The sequence below is a fragment of the Anastrepha ludens genome, chromosome 5 (genome assembly GCF_028408465.1).
Source record: "Anastrepha ludens isolate Willacy chromosome 5, idAnaLude1.1, whole genome shotgun sequence".
NCBI classification, from domain to species: domain Eukaryota; kingdom Metazoa; phylum Arthropoda; class Insecta; order Diptera; family Tephritidae; genus Anastrepha; species Anastrepha ludens.
Genome location: NC_071501.1, coordinates 6,320,278 through 6,341,265, shown reverse-complemented (window position 1 = coordinate 6,341,265; position 20,988 = coordinate 6,320,278). Strand labels below are relative to the sequence as shown.

General features: G+C 36.7%; 1 protein-coding gene across 2 annotated transcripts in view; it reads right to left on the bottom strand.

The window, feature by feature from the left end:
• The window catches only part of LOC128862741 (uncharacterized), a 56,434-nt gene that overhangs the window by 28,256 nt on the left and 7,190 nt on the right, over nucleotides 1-20,988 (bottom strand). The gene's annotated exons all lie outside the window — the stretch shown is intronic.

The following is a 20,988-nucleotide window of genomic DNA, read 5'->3' as shown; positions in this document are numbered from 1 at the left end:
TCTCGACGAACAAAACTAACACTCTAAAAGACTCTCATCATGCCCGTTCTAACGTATGGAGCATAAGCGTGGACGATGACAACATCCGATGAAGCGACGCTTGGAGTATTTGAGAGAAAGATTCTGCGTAAGATTTTGTGACCTCTACACGTTGGCAACGGCGAATATCGCAGGCGATGGAACGATGAGCTGTATGAGCTTTACGACGACATACTATAGACATAGTGCAGCGAATAAAGATCCAGCGGCCACGCGGGCTGGGTCATGTCGACCGAATGGATACACACGCTCCGGCTCTGAAAGTATTTGATGCGGTATCAGCTGGTGGCAGCAGAGGAAGAGGAAGGCCTCCTCTGCATTGGAAAGATCAGGTGGAGAAGGACTTGGCTTCACTTGGTGTGTCCAACTGGCGCCGGTTAGCACGAGAAAGAAACGACTGCCGCGCTTTGTTGAACTCGGCCAAAATCACGTAAGCGGTTATCGTGCCAATTAAGAAGAAGAATTAAAAATTTAATTAATTTTCTTCCTTTCAGTAGCGAAATACCTTCGAATGATTTATAGCTCCTTATACCTAAGATATACTCGTAAAGTTTAGCGGCAAAAGGGATGTAAAGAAATCATATTTGTCATTTAAAAAGCTTTCGGAATATTTTACGCCAAGCAAGCACGAAAAAATTTATGCACTGAAATTCGTTCGTATTTAAATTAATTGTAAGTTATGTGCATCTAAAGAATAGTAAAAATGAAAATTAGTAATTTTTTCAAATAGTCTTTCATACTGAAAAAAAATTGAAATTAAAAATTGAAAAACTGAAAAGTATTAAACTCCTGCGTTTTTACAAAACAAAGTCAGAGTCTTTGAACAGTTTTTATTGAAATTAGACTTTTTTTCTTTGCGACTAAAATTTGGCTTTAAAATAGTGACAAAGCCGTTCGCTGAAGAGAGATTTCCCAACCCTTAACAGAACCCAGAAGAAAGCCGTTTGCCTTCGGAATGACGAAAACCAACAGAAAAAATTAATACATCACGTGAAAGGCACTTGAAAATCAAAACCATATTAATTACGACCCTTAATAATACCCTTTACTTAACCACCTCTTGAGACAAAACTTTCTAGTGACGAAAGCCGAATTAAAAATAAAAAATTCATAATATCAATTGCAATTTTTGATATTCATTATTTTACTGCTTCTCCTTTTGTGTTCCAAGCCAATCATTTTTCGTTAATTTTGCATAAAAATATAGCTTCTACTAGAATAAAAGCAACATATTTTATTGGATTTGGATTTATTGGAGATTTGCACTACCTCATGGCCTTTGGTGCTCTCTACTCATCACAGTACCTCATTCAGGCCCAGTTCTCTTATTAACATAGAGCTGGGTTGAATTGAGAGTATGTACCCTTCTTCGGGCTGCAAATGGCCGAGATGTCTCAACCGTATTCGCGCTATAGCGCTGCATTTCAGGAGAATGTGCATTGGAGTTTTCTGCGACTTGTCACAGAAACGACAAAAATCAGTGGACCATATCCCATGTGCAGATGACTATGCAGTCTGCAATGGCCTGTGATAATGCACGTGAGCTTTCTCAGTTTATCCTTTGAGAGAGTTATGAGTTTTTCAAACCACCTTTGGTTGTACCCCCGTGTAAGAATTTTGCCTGGCCTAGTTCCATAGTTTGGTGCCAGCTAACCTCCCTTAGCCTTAGCTCTTCACTCATAAGCTTCTCCTTTATGGTGAGTTGTCCCATAACAAGGCTGGGCTCGGGTACTATTAATGGCGAGGCCGCAGTCTCTCTTGACAATGCGTTCGCTACTTCACTCCCAGTTTTACCCCTGTGTTCTGGGATCCGAATTAGCCGGAAGCGATTATGCGTAGCTAACAGATTCAGTTTTTCGATACACTCAAGAACTTAATCTCACATGGCAAAGCCTTGAGTGCCGCCTGACTGTCACTCAGAATGGCAATTCGCTCATTCCGGAAGTTCCGATCTAAGTTAATCTCTACACATAGACAGATGGCATACACCTCCGCTTTGAAGGTGCTTGGAAAACTGCCCAACGGTACAGAACGCTTGATTTTGTGGTCATATTTTTCGGCGCCAATGCCTTCTGGTAGGAGCTGTAGACTCAGCACTTCCATATTCTTAGATGATATCACTTTCCTTTACCAATGACTTCCTCAGTAATATTTTATGCTTTCATATAAAACATTACATCTACAACATTAAAAAAAATCATGCATTATATTATATAAAAAAGTTATTTACGCGTACTAAAATAAATTTAATTAGTTCTCTTTATCAAAAAATCGTCCTACCCAACTCTAAAGTCCTTAATAATTTTGTTGCTAAAAATTAAGTAATTATTCCACTTTTACATACTAAATATAAAATTTTACTGCCTTTACATGACTTTCACATTCGACTCATTCTTCTCATTGTCAACTTGAATTCCTTGTCCTCTGCTATTACATGCAAGTGCGTGCGTATGTAATATATAAATAAGCAAGTGCGTAACCTTCAGCCCACCGGCTAACAATCAGATGTTTATCACGCTCCCTTGCTTATGCTTCTATTCTACGAGTATTTCTTGTATTGCAATTTACAATTACAACAAAAGCTTCATTTACGCTTACGTTTGCACTTTTCGTGAAGTGAATGCGCTGGCAATGCTTGTGGGAGTGGGTGCAAAAAATCAATAAGAATTGCCTCAGTCTACCTAAACACTCTATATTTATGTGTGTGTGTGAAGATACATATTTACTTGTGCTTGCAGCTACACGAAATAGAAATTAATGTGTAAATAAAGAAGCAAAAGAAGAGATTGTGTGTGAATACTCACTCGTACGTTGCAACTAAGATTGTAAAATGATACCGATATTTATCTATGTAGATACAGAGTGGCCGAGAAAAATGTATACACAATGCATAGTCATAACCCAACTTACTTACTAAGCATAACCAATCTACTTGAAACAACGATTGATATTAGACTAGATTAAAAAAAAGGGAATTTATTTTAAAATGGATACCAAAAAGAGATCTTCCGCTGCTTATATTTGCTAAAAGCGTTAATATCCTACTTTAAGTCTTAAGGTATCGCTAGGGGCCAAAAGGTTTAATGCGCCGGTTTAACCTAACCTAACCTAACCTAACCTAAAATGGTACCATCAGTGTAAGAATGTAGTGTAAGTGGAAATGCGATATAGCGATGAAGCTTCCTCCAGAGAGATCTACCAACGAAACTCGCCATTACTCGCATTAAGGATAAGTTTAAAGGACTTTTGAAAATGTTCACAAATGTTCTGGGACACCACGAAAATGTACAAGCACCAGAAGCGAACAGGATAAACTGGAAACCCTAACGTGTACTTCAAGAAAACCAGTTGGGAAGTTGACGCTTGAGGCAGGCAATGCAAAGTAGAATATTTGTTAAATTCGAAATCGACATCGAGTATTCAGTGAACTTTGAGGAATGCACATTGAAAGGATTATATTTTTTAATATTAATCTGATTATGATCAGAAAATAGAAAGTTAAAAGTGGTATTTAGTAAAATGAATGAACGTTTTCACACATTGAATGTTGGATTAAAAGGTTTGGCAATCTGCCAACTTCGTTGAGACGTCATAGGGGATTTGGCAGCAGCATAGTGTTCGTTCGCTTCACACGTATTCTGACGCTTTTCGAATCAGTTGTTTCTCAGATTACAGATGACTAAATGCGAAACTCTCTCATTTTATATGAGAGCGCGCCTAGGAGCTCATTTGAGTACTTGGCAGCACTGCCGGTATCTGGGCTGATGAACAGCTGATAGACGAAATGGCGGGCTGCCAGAAATAAGGCGGCAAAAATAACGAAAATAGCTCATATTTACATTAATGCTGCGTTATACAATACATATTTTGCAGAAATTTATATTCAAATAATAGAGAAAAATAAATATGAATATAAAGAGTAAATTTAAGCTAATAAATGATTTGTATTGTAATACTGTTTTTTCAGCGAGAAAATGCCCAAAGTAGGCGTTTTTAGATTTAGTTTTAATTGGGTTCGAGGTTGCGTCGGGGGACGCAGTTTTGTGAGTGAGTTTTCAACTTTGCGCCTTTGAACGCCTAACGTTCCGGTTTGACCAAATTTTTTTAAAGCGTTACAAATTTGACTATTAACTCATTTCGTGTTGGTTGAAGTGATATGCTTGCACAGTTTGTAGCTTGAGAGCGGTATGCTTGCAATCTCCATACCAAGAGGGAGGCGAGTGGTAGTGTCGTCATCGTTATAACATTTCGCTAAGACATTCCTAGCATTTGCGAGCAATGTTCCATCATTGTGACATAGTGACAGCCCCACCAAGAAATTCAATCGCTGATTGGCTATCGGAGTAAATACAAACTTCTCTAAAGGTAGTCACATGTTTGCCTAACCAGACAGTTACCTCGTTAAGGACAAGAACGATCACCAAAACAATTTCTCTAAGTTGTACAAAAAACAGAGTTTCACAACTTGTCATCTAAGGTTAAGTCGACAACGAAGTAACCTAAAAAGTGTACGCACTTATTTTTCCTTATTTCACCAGCACAACTTCAGTTTTGTTGTAAACAAACCGCTGTCAATACCTCGGTTACCTAAGCAAATCAGCTGATTCCTTCTCATTTCTGAGAGCCAGTTAACGGTCCGATGTACGTCATACCTTCTGAATTTTCTCCACCGTGGTTTTCCCACAAGATTAGTGGATTACTGGGAGCAATGAGGCAACATTTAAAATAAGCAGCTATTCGAAACTAGTGAATCCTCGTGTTACAGAAGAATATCATTTGAATTTACCTGGAGTGACGTATGCGTAGATAGCGCGAAATTTTATTGTGCCACTCTTTTAGGATAACCCTACGACTGGTGTAGTTTACTTGAGTTAACGCTGTGGGAAAATGTCAAGAAAAGTATGCGAGAGCAGTTTGGGGACGAAGAGGACTATTATTTCCAGCAAGCTGCGGTACCTTCCTGCTATGTCGTGATATAAGAGCTTAAACTTATCGCAATGAAAATCTGCCGCTCTTCAAGCCTCACGCCTCTGGATTGCTTTGTGAGGACTCATCAAAGATAATCTGCCTGTATTGGTTTTATGTAATCTTTTTAATCTATAACACATCCAAATAATATACATATACGAGTACAATTTTTATAGTCACGTGATATTTTTATGTGCATACATTTTTTTGGAACACAGTGTATACACATACACATACATACAAATATGAATAAAGTAATTTTTGTATGGCTGCATATTATTTAAATAACTGTCCACCGGCTCTAAATACAATGGGCTGTTTAGCCTGAGTAATTTAGACTTGGCTTTTCCTCCTAGGTTCGACTTTTTCAAATTTCAATTTCAACCATCGGCACACTTGCAGTCGCATTAATACACATATGTCTTTCCATATATAAAAGTATATACACTTCATATAAAAAATATTTATATTTCTATTTGTGAAAAAATCCATTCAAACTGGGCCTTCCGCTCAAAAAGTGTCCATAAATCATACTTTATGTAGTCATTGTTCTACCTCCTTTAGTCTCAACCATTAATTCTCTTTATTTTACATTTACATTCGCAACACACATTTCTACCCTAACCCTAACCTATGCCACTAAAAAGCATAGACACATTTTCCGAAACCAGGTTATTGGGTTATGATTCATCCGTGGCGTAGATGCGGTTACATCCACCCATGTGCTACACACATGTATATATGCAAGTGTGTATGTGTGCCGTGCTCCAGCCTCTATTCACCGATACACAAGTACATACATACAAATGTACATATTTTGGTGTATAACCAAATCAAAACAAATAAAGGTCTGTAATAACAGTTACGAATGTATACGTGCCTTTATTATTTGATTGGTTGGCAAACAAAATAATTGAGGAGGCATACAAGTTTTCAAAATGTGATAAAAAAAAGTTTGCTAATTTAGAAAATTTAATTACGGTGCTTCAGTTTTTGTTAAAGTCTATAATAAAAGTTTTTTACGACAATAGTTTGAATTATTAAGAAGAAGAGCTAGAGAGAACGGCCCATTTAATATGAAATATTAAAGTTACACTGTGCAAAATTTTCAGAGATATTGTGGGCTGAAATGTTTCCAATTCACTGTTGAAGTACTAATTCCATCCATTAATACTCACAAAGCTATTTGCATTCTCCGAACATAATTTATGGCTTAGCTAGGATTTGAGTAGATAGAGAAACTACTAGACAGTAAATTCAAAATGGCAAAACCTAATAAAATGCGAATTAGGCAAATTGACATGGCCGTAACTTAACAATGGTCTTTCAAAATGCTTGCTAAAACTCAACAGAGAGGATACAAGAACTTTGAACGGTCATTGCCTAATATGTAACCAGCTACAAACCTGGGAGTTCCAACTACGATTATTGTAGAAGCTGATATAATCAGAAGAGGATAACACGTATTAGACAGCTCCTTTGTGAGTATGAAGGATTAGCTAAAAGAAGGCTTTACACGCTTGGTAGTTCATTTTTAACAGATCTAGCGGATGTTAAACTTGTTTATAAAAACCGGAGTTAAACTTGTTTATAAAAACCGCAAGATGGTATACCACAGTGTATGGCAGAAGTTCCAGTGGTATCACAACGAACCTAAGACAGGTCTAAGTGTGTCACATTGACAGCTACCAGATCTACCTACTTAGGATTTGAGGTATTTATTTCAATGTTATCGGAACGAGTGGGGAAAAACTACTTTAGACACATGGTAAAAACGCACAAGGAAGAACCGTTTAACCACTTATCCAGTCGATGTCCAGTAATAGGAATGCACTTTTGTACGAATGTCTAATTATAGGTATGCAATATTTTGTATACAGAACAACGCTTCCAAAAGGTGGACATTTACTTAAAAAACAAATTAAAAATAAATCTTTTCGCGAAGTTCATAGAGCCAAGTATTGAAGAAGATGCCGAAATGTAGATTAGTCACCGTTCCCACAGCTTGCTGGGCCTTTGTCCTTTGACTACATGGAAAATTTTACGTAAGGTTCTTGGCTCACGTGCATGTAAAATACAGCTAGGTTTTCTATTATCATTTTAAGTTCATAAAATCCCTTTAAACCCCTTTAAAACAACCCCTTTATAAAACCAACAGCACACAACTTTGTGTTACGGTAATATGTGCGAAAGTTTTTTTCTTCTACCAGTAACAGGCAACATTACTTGGATACAATTGGAGTGACCCTAAAAATATAGACACTATTGGTAGTCACCTCTAGTGAAGAAATTTGAAATGTGTGCAAAAATTAACGCTTTGAGGTAACTCCACCCTGGATATTTTAAAAATTTACTTTGGAGCATTTCAAAAAAATGCATGTTGTATCGTAAAATATCTGAAATTGTACATTTAAGTTCGTCAACAGTTCAGAACGTTATTGAACGCCTTATGCATGAAAATCGTGTGGTAAATAAGGGACGACAGGCCCTAAATGAAACTTTCACATAGAAAGCGTTTCAGTGGCTAGGGCGCCAAGTGCGGAAAAATTTAGCAGCAAGCGCTTCAAAGTAAACTAAAATGGCCAAAAAGGATTTAGGTTAGACTTGCCATCCAGAAACTTTTCTTCGAAGTGTACTGAGGAAAGCAAATTTAAATAGTAGAATATCCCGTAATAAGCCTTTCGCAAGGAGTAGAAGTAAAAGATTGCAGCTTGCGTGTGACCATCTTAATAAGACTCCAGCACTTTGGAGGATCCTCCTTTTGTAGACGAGGTAAAAATAAACTTATTTGGACCAGATGACCGACCTTTTATATGGCGAGAGCTAATACGGAGCTCTAACGCCAAAGTTTCCGAGGCGGTGGCAACGTTTTTGTTTGGGCAGGCATGCCATCAAATGAAGTAGGAAATTTGACTTTTATCGAAGGAACAATGAACAAAATGTGTTTATTTAAAACTTCTGCAAGAAAATTTGGTTCAAAGCGCTAGAAAATTACAAACTGATGATGACTTTCGCGTTTATCAAGATAACGACCCTTAGCGCAAGTCACAAATATCTACTAGAAAAAGGTAAATATATAAATGCTCCCACATTTGTTGTTGTTGGGAAAACACTAAACACTGTACAATTTTAAAAACTAGAAATAAATAATTGCTTTTTTTAAGTTGCATCATTTAAGCTGCGGTGTGAATGCGCTGTATGTTTTGTTTTTTGTTTGCATTACAATGAAATGAGTGGGAAGTGTTTTACATTTTATGTTGGGAAATGAAATAAAGCAAAACAACTAAGATTTCTGCATATTCTGTTTTCCCATTTTTGCAAAATATTATGAAATATAAAACATTTAAAAAAAATTGAATCTGTATCAAATAAGCGGTGTATATAATTTTCGCAAACATATGGTTTGACGAAACTTGCTATGAAATAAGATCTTATGTGCCCACATCATTTTTCTTGAGATAATATTGAATAAAACGGAAAGTGATGATGACAATAATAGAAAATTGGGCACATTGCTCGGCAGTGAGCAGAAATTTTTTAGTTTAAACAGCTATTTTGTGCAAGCACGGCGAATATTGTAAAAGTTAAGTTTACCATTTTTTATGTGAATAGGCATAAAAAATAAAAATTTCAAAATAAATAAACTGCTTTGAAATCAATAAACTTTTAAATGCTCTACAATATGCAAAGAGTTTAAATGTGCCAATACAATCAAGGAAGAAAAAGTGAAAAATATTTTATTTTATTTATTCTCTACTAAAAGTTGCTGAAGTTTATATACAATACTATCACAATGAAAATAACTCACTCGCTTTATTTACTTTACCCCAAATTCCTCGTTGAACAATTCTGAAATGTATGCTCCGATTTCCTTCTTTCAACAAGAATTGCTTTCGGGCGCAGCTTTTGCAACTTTCTTCTACTCAATGGCTTAGTTTGGGTAAGTAAAACTTTTCAGTTACTGCTCTGCAACGGCATTGTACGCTAATTGCATTAAATTTAACACTTTTATTTACCTTCTTATTTCAAAAAAGACAACACACACACACATAAACTTTAAATTGGCTTTTCACTCCCGTTGCGCAAGAGAACACGTCCAACATCTGACACGTTGCAGGCAGCAATGAAACCAAATTCGCATGAAACCGTGTAATATGTACTACTAACCTCTGCACACAAACACATACATATGTATGTATGTATGTATGCACGTATATATGTACTTTCAGGCGCTGATCCATACATAAATACTTGGGGCCAGACATACAGGAATATAGATATGTTGACCCAGCAACAACTACATGTGTACATATGTACTCGTAAATACCGCAATGTCGTCTGTTGAATGCAATAGTATTTGTGTGACTAACGCACATACACATACACCATTTCCTTATGTGTAGTGTAGAGGTGACTACTGAAGTGGTTGAACTACAACTACAGCCACAAATAGTATCTAATATACATGTTTATCTATGTGTATGTGTGTATATGTGTGCATATGTATTGGTTTGATAAAGAGAATTTCAGAAGGCTAGGAATCAAATGACGTTGCAAAACCGGCTCTGGCGCCTGAAATTATGTATAATCATGCGAAGACTTGTTTTGCGAACGTTGTGGTTAGTCTCCGTCTTGGCGGCGGATGCTGCTTTGGATTATTGTCAGTCCGCTATTGTTTAGCGTTTTGCGTTTTGTGGTTGGGTTCATTGTGCATTTATGTACACGGAATTTTACGAGCCATCACATCCTTGTATAGATGTGAATTTTCTTATATGTGTATGTGTTTGTGCTCAGAGCTATGCGTCATTCTACTACGACTATGCATTTTCTTTGCTTCCTTAGAAAGTTCTCAATGGCCAAACTACTTGTAATTCCTTTTGCTTTAAGTATTGTCTACGTGGAAGGTAGACAACGGCCAATGAGGCAGTTGCTGAAGCCACTCTTTAGAGCGTAACTATGCCCATAAATATGTATGTATGTATTTATTTGCATGCATTCCCTTCCATGTTCGCTTGTGTTCAGTCTCGTATTCGCTATTAAAATTTTCTTCGCCGAATGAAAGATTTATTTGTAAACCAGAAATCAAGATCAGCCGGACCTAGTCCGTATATTGGTTTTCCTCTGGACTGAGAGATTATGTAGTTTTCTAGAAAGCTGTTTAGATTAAAAACTTTAAATTAATCAGCAAAGTTTCTTTTTACACACTCATCCCTCGATTTGCACGGTAGCCACGTTCTTGGAAAAATCATGCAAAACGAAACCAGGTAGAACGAGACACAGAGTTCATAAAAAGTAGACGGATATGCTGAATAAACCTGAAAACCGTGTAAATCGATTTAAAGTAGTGGGCCAACTAAGACCTACTAATGTTAAGCACAAATCACTTTTCTATTTTTTGACATATAATATATATATTTCTCTTTTTGTAGGTTATAATTGAATAGTAGGAAATTTATTATGGAACCCTACAGTACAACACAACGCGTTAAAATGATCGAGTTTTTCTATTCTTTCACAATTAGCCACACAAATTGATGTTTGAAATAATGTTTTGATGTCGGATGAAGCGCATTTTCAATTAAATGGTTATGTCAACAAGCAAAACTGCAGATTGTGGGGCTCTGAAAATCCAAGGGCAACACACCAACATCAGTTGCACCCATCTAAACGTACTGTTTGGTGCGGTGTTATGGCTAGAGTTAACCGGTCCATATTTCTTCGAAAATGGAGATGAAACGCCGGAATCGATTTCAGGAGCTTCTTACAGAGCATTGATTGAAAACTTTTTGCGGCCAATGGCGGAGAAGTATCCTAATTTGTGGTTTCAACAAGATGGAGCAACTTCGCATACTGTTAAGCAGTAGTCTTCAGTCATTAGTAGGTCTTATTTGGCCCACCCTGTAGAAGATATGTTCATTATAACCGTGCAAAATCAGAAAGGATTGATTCAGATGGTGTTTTGTTTTAGCTTTCAAACCAGCCCTTGTTTGCACTAAATTCTGTAGTAGATGGAGTTTGTTGCTTACTCGTAAAAGGAGCTAAAAATGTTAAGCGCTTTGTGCTATATCTGATCGAATTAGAACCTATTGGTACGTTTTTTACTATTTTTTTCTGTGCCAATTACTAGAGCTTCTTCTACTGCTTCTATTAAATCATTTCGATGATATGTGGACAATTTTGCGCTGACAGTAGTTCCACTGGCAACACTTTTTCGAATAGAAGCTTCCATTTGCTTTACTGTTCTAACAGTTGCCTCATTCAGTTCATATTCTTTTGCTAAGGATGTTGAGACTTGCCCAGATTTTAGTTTGTCTAAATTTTTTTTTTCCAAATATACTGTTTTTCTTTCCTTGAGTCTTCTTTTTGTTGCCATTACAGGGCTCTAATAAAGTTGAAGCACTATTACGAAATAAATTCTTGAAACTAAAAAATTGGCTTCTTTCACCTGCTATTAGAACTCACTTAGAAGAAATGACTTTGAAGACTCTTCTTTTTCTTCACGCACAATGCCACCTCCTTTATATTTGCGTTTACTGTTTTAGAAAAGGAAGCGTTTGGTAACTTTGAAAGAGTCTTTAGAAAAGTACATGCATCCGTATGATATTGAAAAATGACACAATGGCACTAGCAGAATAAGACCAAAAAAATTTTTTGTTGTGGTTTAAAAACCGTGTAAAAGCGAAACCGTGTAATTCAAGTACAGTGGAAATCAAGGGGCTGGCGTATATTGGTTGTCTGCGACTCCATGTTTTTCCCACAAGTAAAAGAACCTACAATTTTCTGTCGACTCCGATCGGCAGACGGTTTTTTTGAGAAGTTTTTTCATGGCAGAAATACTCTCGGAGGTTTGTCATTGCCTGCCGAGGGGCGCCGGCGCTATTAGAAAAATGCTTTTCTTAATTTTTGGTTTTTCACCGCGATTCAAACCTACGTTCTCTCTGTGAATTTCGAATGGTAGCCACGCACAAACCCATTCGGCTACGGCGGCCGCCCGTATGTTTGCCATTGCCATTAATTGCGGTGCCAGAGTTCACGTCTTTTGCTGAACTTGTCCAAGTGTGTGTGTGTGTGTCTCGACTTGCGTTCTGTAGGGTGCTAGTGAGTTTAAGGACCTTGGCCTTGTCTTTGATAACCAATTTTCCTCTAATTGCAATACAAATTACATTACTTCGAAATCATTCTCCATGTTGGGCTTCGTCAGGCCGAGTACTACTAAGATCTATGATCCCTATACCACCAAGATACCCTATACATCATTTGTTAAGTCTCATTTTTAAATAGAATATGCGGTTTTTATTTGAAAATTCTGTAGTCAGCAAGCTATCAATAGAATCGATCGTGAGCAAAAATGTATTCTATGCCCTTCGATCTCTAAACTTTATTATGCTCGTCTTTTGCTTATAAATCTCAAGTTCTTAGAAATTCGTAGGTCTATACTGTGTCTGTCCTTTAGTCATAATATTATTACTGGTGTCATTGATTGTCCTTATTTGTTGGAAAGTATTCGATTCAATGTTGCCCAGCGATCTCGTAGGATCATCCACTCTTTTTATGGGGAACACTTTAAAACTAAGTATGCCAGTGCTGCTCCCTTTACTTGTGCTTTACATGAATTAAGTTCCATTAATACTTATGCTACTCTCAATTTTTCGCCTTCAAGAGTTGCTTTTTTAAATCACTTAAGTTCTATGTTATGTCAATTTTAAATATATGTAACATAACAAAGGATTAATCTATGCTTCTTAAATAAATAAATAATAGATGACTGGCATCCGCTAATAGCAAAAACTTTGGCTATCATTTACTTTCTTGAGATATCACACTTCCATCTACAAAAAATAATAAAAGTGCGCAGAAAAAAGTTTAAAAAACAACAAAATTTCTTTCCACTGTAGTGTAATAGTGAATTGCAAAACTGCAAACTGCATTAACACTGCTGGTCTGTTCCCTTTTAAACTCGATTTATACCTATCCATGGTGGCTTTTATTATGCAGCATTTTTCAACTTAAGTGCATAAAAAGCTTGCATTTACTTCGCCCGACCAACAGTCAACCTTTAATTATATCAACCCGCTATTGATTCTTGTTTGCCTCAACAACACTTGATTTCTTGGCTCCTTTGCGCTGTACTTTTTTTGCGTTTGTGCTACTTCCGAGTATTGCGATTTTTTACTTGAGTTTTTCGCAACGCGCATGTGCCTCCTGGTTGTTGCTGCAACAGCGTGAATGTGAGCACGGAAGCTCCGTAAATGTTTGTGTGCTCAACAGGAGCACCTTCACTGCAATTGTACTGCAGTTGTACTACATTAAGGTACCCAATGTATTGTTTACTTTTCCTTGATTTCTCTTGTTTGCAAAAAAAAAAAAACGAAAAAACGTGCAGTGCCAACGTAACTTGCAACAAAACGCAAGCGTCAGCAAAAGCGCAAAAACAACAAATATGTTGGCATACGTAAGGTATTCACAGCATGTGCGCTGTTGATTTCTAACGCAGCAGTAGCAGTCACCTAATGAACCAAGTAGCAGATGTGCTGACAGGGCGTATGAGTGATATGAATTTTATAGTATGTGCATACATGCATGTATATGTAGCTGTGTAGGTATGTAGTTGTGTATATACATGTACCTATTGAAATAGCAAAGCAACTAATAATAACTTGTCCCAATTTAATTTTTCTCCAGCGTAACTTTTCTGTTGACCGACAGCAGGCTGATGTGCATCAAAAGCCAAAGTGTAAATCGACTAATACATACGAATATGTGGTAGATATGCATGCACATTTATATTATCCTGCACATTTACGTACACATATGTATGTATGGGAATAAATATGAGACTGTTCACCATAAATTCAAGCTAAGGGGCAACGAAAGTGCCACTTAGCCAGCATCCATTGGCTCGTGATGAAGAAGGCAAATCTAGTTTATGCAAAATGTGAAAATGGCAAAAGCGAAAATTGCAATAAAAAACAAATCGCTTCGTGAGATAAGATATCTAGGACGTTGAAAAATAAAGCTTCCATTTCAATGACCAACTAAACTGGTTGTCGCTGCAAAAGCTGAAGCCCGAAGTCGTGCTGCAGCAATTGCAGGGAAAGCAAAAAAATAAAATAAATTGAAGCACAACTGGTGCTAAGGGAGAACGTTCGATATACATACATACATATACATCTGTACTAACACATGCTACATATCTGGAAGGTATACGAAAAATCGTTCCAATTTCATGTGCTTTTTCAGCAGTTCACACCAGTTACTTACAACAAATTTCGTGTTTACATATTAACAAATGTTTATACATACATTTTTACTGTGCAAATACTAGTACTAAATTCCCATATATGTATGTGTGCATATGTATGAATGAGCGCACATGCATATGTGAAATTCACTTAAAATTCAATTTTTATTATCGGATCGAATGGCAGCGCTGTGAATTCTATTATGAAATGGTTCAATAGCTTTGATGTGCGGTTGGTTGAGTTAATAATTGCCTTGGCTTTCATAAGCAGAGCTACAAAAGCGAAATTACAAACAGACTCACGTTTTTTTTCTTTCGGTGCATGTGAACGTGCGCGGCACACAAAGGTAATATTCACCCCTGTTATGGTATCCGCCGGATGGTTGCGGAGGGAGTTATACTCGATCCGACAGTATTCGGTATCATAATAAACGTCGGATAAAGCAGTACGCGGATCGATAATGTGGTTTACGGATCGATTAAAAAAAATGGCATTACCAACAACGCATTCAATACGCGTTTCAAACAAATTTACTCGTTTCTCATCCGCAGGTCATTGTGTTGCGGATATTATTAGAATAAAGATGGAGAGCAATAAAATGTAAAGAAAAACATTTTTATTTGTTTTTTTTCGGATTATATATATTGGCAAAATTTATACAAATAGCAAAATTTATATCCATTGAGAATATAAGTACTTATTTGCGTTTTAATTAAAGGTTTGGTCAGATTTTAAATCAGCAGTAAAGAAAAAGTTGGCGCACAATAAAAGGGAATTACAAGCAACTGGTGGAGGCGAAAATAGGGAACTACCTTTATCGTCGCTAGAAGAAGATGTTGCTGCTCTAGTGGGCCTAAACGACTGTGTTGGGGACACTAAAAATTCAAAAGAGTTTGGAGTGCCTCAGAGGAGAATTATTGAGCATGCCACTCCACTAAATTCAGAGCAGGTGGTTGAAGACATTACTCCATCTACATCGAAGAGAGCTCGTGAGGGTACAAATTCATATACTTCGAGAGACGCCATCTGCATAGAGTTGTTGGAAAATGAAGATGTGGAAAATAAGCAAAACATTCGAAATGAACTCCGAAAAAAAAGAGACCAGAGCAGTTTGACTTGTTAGACAAGCAAATCGGTGTGCAGGAGAGCTTATATTCAAAAGTTTCGGAAGGTGTTGGGGCACAGGAACTACATTTTAAAAATGTAAAAAAAGAACTGAAAAATCTAAAAAAAAAATTCTTTTGGCTTCAAGCTCTTCAGTCTCGGTCATTGCCAAGCTTATCCATCTGGGGCATAGTGTTGCCTCTAAAATATTTAAAACTTCTGACAGTACTATGGGCACTGTGGACTGCGCCATGCCAATATTAAAATCTTGCCCAGTACCATTTTGATAACCCCCTTCAGCAAAAAATCTTAGACAGGCTTCTAGTTTGAGCTCTGGCGATATCGACCATGTTTTAATAACAGGAGGCATTTCCCTCTTTAATATGTTAAGAACATATTGGAAAGCTATCTTATTAAGACGGAATTGCTTAACAAATCTACAAGAGGAGTTCACATAAATTTTCGTCAATTATCCTTAAAAAGAGAACTTACACATCATCAGGCAACTGGAACACGTCAACAGCATTATCCCTTACTTTTTTCCGGGTTCGTCTTGTATCATTGCTTGTACTTTCATTAAAATCTATATAAAACGCTATTGAATCCATTTTACACACTTAACAAATATTTATTGGTCTTTTGAAATTTTTGCACAGCTGATTATGCTGATACCACAGTTCACGGATTGTAATGCAGTGCATCCGTCGGTAACAATAATGCCATTTTAGTGAAAAAGTGAATCGAGTGCGGATCGAGTTAACTCCCGCCGCATATCATCCGACGTTTATCATAATAGGCATGATTGAAAAGGCTGTTTTTGAAAAAAAGTTATTCGCCGCTGCTTAATTGCTTTTTATTAATAGAAGATTTTTCAATTTATTTAGCACTTATCACTTCAAAAATTGAGGTGGAGATTCAAAAGTTGCAAAAATTTAATTTCTCGATTAGCAGCTTGTACAGATTTTTTAATTCGCGTTTACACCCTTTTTGGGTGTATGGCCGAGCTCTTTTTCCTATTTGTGGCGTGCGTCTAGATGCTGTTCCCACTTTATATAATTAACAAAAAGGGAAAGATATTAAACATTTTTACGAAATAAATTTGATAAACGATTTTTTTAACTTCTGGAGTTGTTTTGAAGATTTGTTAAAACTTTGGTCTGTAAGCGAAATTAGCAGTCGAACACCCCGCGACAAAAAAGCGGCACTATTATATTTTCGCCAATTTTGACTATTTTGCTGTTATTTTTTTAATTCTCATTAGTTTTGTATAAAAGTATAGCTCGTTGTGAAAAAAAAACAATAGTTTACAAGAGTTGTTTTGAAGATTTGTAAAAACTTTGGTCTGTATGCGAAATTAGTAGTCGAACACCCCGCGACAAAAAAGCGGCACTATTATATTTTCGCCAATTTTGACTATTTTGCTGTTATTTTTTTAATTCTCATTAGTTTTGTATAAAAGTATAGCTCGTTGTGAAAAAAAAACATTAGTTTACAAAACCAATTTTTAAATCTTTATATATAAAAGTGAATGTTTGTCTGTATGTCATCGATGAACTCAAAAACTACCGGACCGATTATTATAAAAATTTTCCACGGAGAAGGTTTTTAGAAAATGAAAATTGATGCCACTCGCCCCCAGGTGGCGCTGCATTGTAGCAACTTCTGCGGGATGCATCGGCTAGAAATTTTGCAAAACCATTATTGGATATTGGAAATGGGCTAATGAAAATTGATGAATCTACACAATGTATCACCCTGCCAGCAAACTTCTGTAAGATCACAGAAAGCATCGACGAATTGGTGCAAAAAGTTTTCCCAAACATTGCACAAAACGACAAAAACCATCAGTGGCTCAGTACGCGTGCTATATTAGCAGCCAAAAACATCGATGCCAATACCATCAACTTCACCATTCAGCATGGAGTACCCAGTGAAACGACAACATATAAGTCCATCGCTAGTCAAGAAAAGAAAATGATGAATAATGTTATCGAGGCAACAATTTTGACTGGAAAATTCATAGGTGAAGACGAACTGTTGCCAGGTATCCCAATGATCCCGACAGATATGCCATTCGAATTCAAACGTTTACAGTTTCCGGTGTGACTCGCTTTCGCAATGACTATTAACAAAGCACAAGGACTGTAACTATTGTGGATTAAATTTGGAGAATCCATGCTTCTCACATGGACAGCTCTATTTGGCTTGCTCACGTGAGGGAAAACCTTCTGATTTATTCATCTACGCACCAGATGGAAAAACAAGAAATATTTTGTATCCCACAGCACTTCAATAAACATGAAATTGAAACGGAACTTTGTGATGTCAAAATCAATAAAGTGGTTTAGAATGAACTGAATATTTGTGTACTGATTTTTCTTTAAAGTAATTTTTCTTAAATTTATTTTAGTACGGGTACGGCTAGTAGCTTAATAAATTTTAGTACAATAAAGTGCAAATTTGAAGTTGCTTAAAAATTCCGTTGATTTTTCACAATTTTTTTCTCCGACGGTGTTGCACATTTTCTTCATATAAAAAGAATGATTCGGTTTTTTCTTTCTTACGAAAAAATTATAAGAAATTTCATTTAATGCAACACAATAATCAATAAAAGAATACAAATACAGGGTGGCTGATGAAAGCCGCTAAAAAAAAATTGAATAACTTTTTTTCTTTTTAAGTTATCTGTTCCATTTTTGTTTTAATTTGCAGATTGATCTTTAAAATTTATTAAAATGGATAACTGGGACACGCAAACAAGAATTTGGATAGTCCGCCGCTATCACGCACTGGAGTCCGTAGTTTTGGTACAGAGAGAGTACAGGCGGATGTTTGGCGGCGATCCCCCGAGCAGATGGACCATAATGAGACTGGTGAATAATTTTGCTGAGCAAGGAACAGTCGCAAGAAGGCCTTATCATCGAAACCCACCAGTTCGGACGGAGGAAACGATCGCTGCTGTAGCTGCAGCTATACAAAGCAATCCAAGGGTTTCAACAAGAAGCTTATCTGCTCAACTTGGTGTCAGCCGACAGTCTTTGCAAACAATAATGCACAAAGATTTAGACTTATTTCCCTAGAAAATTCAAATGGTTAACAAACTGAATGCAGCAGACTTGCCGATTCGCTTGGAATTTTGCCAGAAGATCCTGCAAATGGTGGAAGAAGACCAAAACATGTTAAACTGCCTTTTCATGTCTGATGAGGCCCATTTCGATTTAAACGGCAATGTGAACAAACAAAATTGCGGAATATGGAGTACTTCTAACCCACAGATACTCCACGAGACGGAATTGCATCCTCTTCGCGTGACAGTGTGGTGTGCGGTTTCTTCACGCTGTATTGTCGGGCCTTATTTTTTTGAAGAAAATGGTCACACCGTTACGGTTACTGGATACCGTTATTTGAAAATGCTGAAAGAATTTTTCTATCCAGAACTACGCCGAAAGAGAATTCCTTTCAACTCTGTGTGGTTTCAACAAGATGGGGCAACGTCTCACATAGCCCAGACTGTTATGACAGAGTTGCGACGAAAATTTCCCAATAAACTGATTTCAAGAAACTCCGAATTTCGTTGGCCCCCCAGGTCGCCTGACCTTACTGCTCCTGACTTTTTCTTGTGGGGTTTATGTAAACAAGAAGTTTATAAAACAAAGCTAACAAATTTGGATGAACTAAAACAATCCATTCGGGCAACAATTGCGGCTATTCCTGTCGCAACTCTCAAAGCAGCAATGACCAACTTTTTACTAAGATGCCGCACTTGTGTCAACGAGCATGGGGGGCATTTAAATTCAATTATTTTTAAAACTAGTTAAGCTACATTTATTAAAATTTAATGACCTTCAACTTGAAAAAAAAATAAATGAATTCCATACACTAAAAAAAAGTTATTTGAGTTTCTTAACGTAGCAAAATTCATCAGCCACCCTGTATCTACATTCTTGAATTTTATCATTTGGAAGCAAAAGCTTTGTAAAGTCAACAGAAAAAAAGGTACCACAGTCAACCTTAATTTGTAGTCATTGGAAACTTTTTATTGTTGTGTTGATGGTAAAATGAATGAAAAAGTTATTTAAAAAATTCGCTTACAAATGGTAAAGTAATTAAATTCTTATTAGTTAACTTATTTAATATGCCAAAAAAATTTTTGCTTTTCGATTACTGTAAATAAATATTATAATTTTTACAAACTACAAGCAAACCGTGACCGAAACCGAATCGCCGCTCAGTTTAAATTTCATATGTTTTTAATTTTGTATTCTGTGTTTATTCTTGCTTGCAAAAGCAACAAAAAAAAAAAGTCGCTATTGTAAGAGAAAAATGCAAAACTATTGCAGCCATTGAACCAGTGAAAAAATTGCTGAACTGTGCACTACTCGTGGAGGCAGTGAAGGGCAATGACCGAAAATTAGGGCAAGACTACATAGCCGAGTGAATCGCATTAAATTGAAATGGCAAAATTTCTGGGGAGTAACGCACGCATACATACTTACACATACTGCGGGCACATATAGACCCTTTCATCTACAATTTGAAACTTTGGCAAATTTCGTGCACATCAAAGTGAATACGAAACTTTTTGCGTTATATAAATTACTAAAAAAATAATCGAATTGAACGCTAAGAACAAAGTATTTTCACGCAAACAAAGTAAATGCAATTTATATAAAATTCAAACAACTGCTAGACTACTTTATCACTCTTAACAATATTTCGGTAATGCCGCCATAAATTGTGGTTGCATGCAACCAATAGCGCACTGGGGTTTGCTAAGCAAAATTTCTTCCTGTCGCTCGCTGCGAACACGACCACATACAGGCAATATAAGTATATAAATACTTATACATATACATAGAGGAACATAATACTTGCAACATAGCCTCACTGAACATACTTTTCGTTTTCGAATATTTCACACTCCTTTTTTTGGCTATTCGACTGACGCTTTTTGCCTGCTGGTTTGGTTTGGGTAATACGTAGAGTAATTGAATTTTACAGTTATGCAACAAACAATAAATTTCGCTGACAATGCGCGAGTAGAGAACTAGAATTGTTAGTGTCTGGAATAATGACCTTTTGGACGCTTAGAAGTTTTCACACAATTTAAGTGCAATACTAAGTTCGTTATAGCTACAATTTTGGTTAGCTTTAATTTCATTGAATGGGGTGGGGCATGACTATAAGCCGGAAGCGCGTAGGCTCGAGGCTCCATGCATGAAAACATCAAAATAAAAGAAAACGTTTTTTTCTAATAGCGGCAACCCCCGGCAGGTAATGTCAAACTTTCGAGTGTATTTCTGCCATGAAAGGGCTTCTCATAAAATTTCCTTTACCGCTCGGAGTTGGGAATTCGAAGTTCGGAGACGGAAACTACGGAAGCGCTGTGAGCAAACTAGATCTCCAGAGATTAAAACGAAATTGAACTTAAAAAATAAGCAGCTACACACAGCGATCAAGACATTTTCAAAAGATGCATTCAATAAATTTACAACTCAATGCGCGCTCGTGTTAAAAATGACGAGAGAAACTAAACAAAAATCGAATCTATAAGGACCGATGACGTATAACCTATAGAAAAGTGCCCTGCGTACGATGAATTTATTATTCCAATTACACCAAAAGAAGTTCGTAA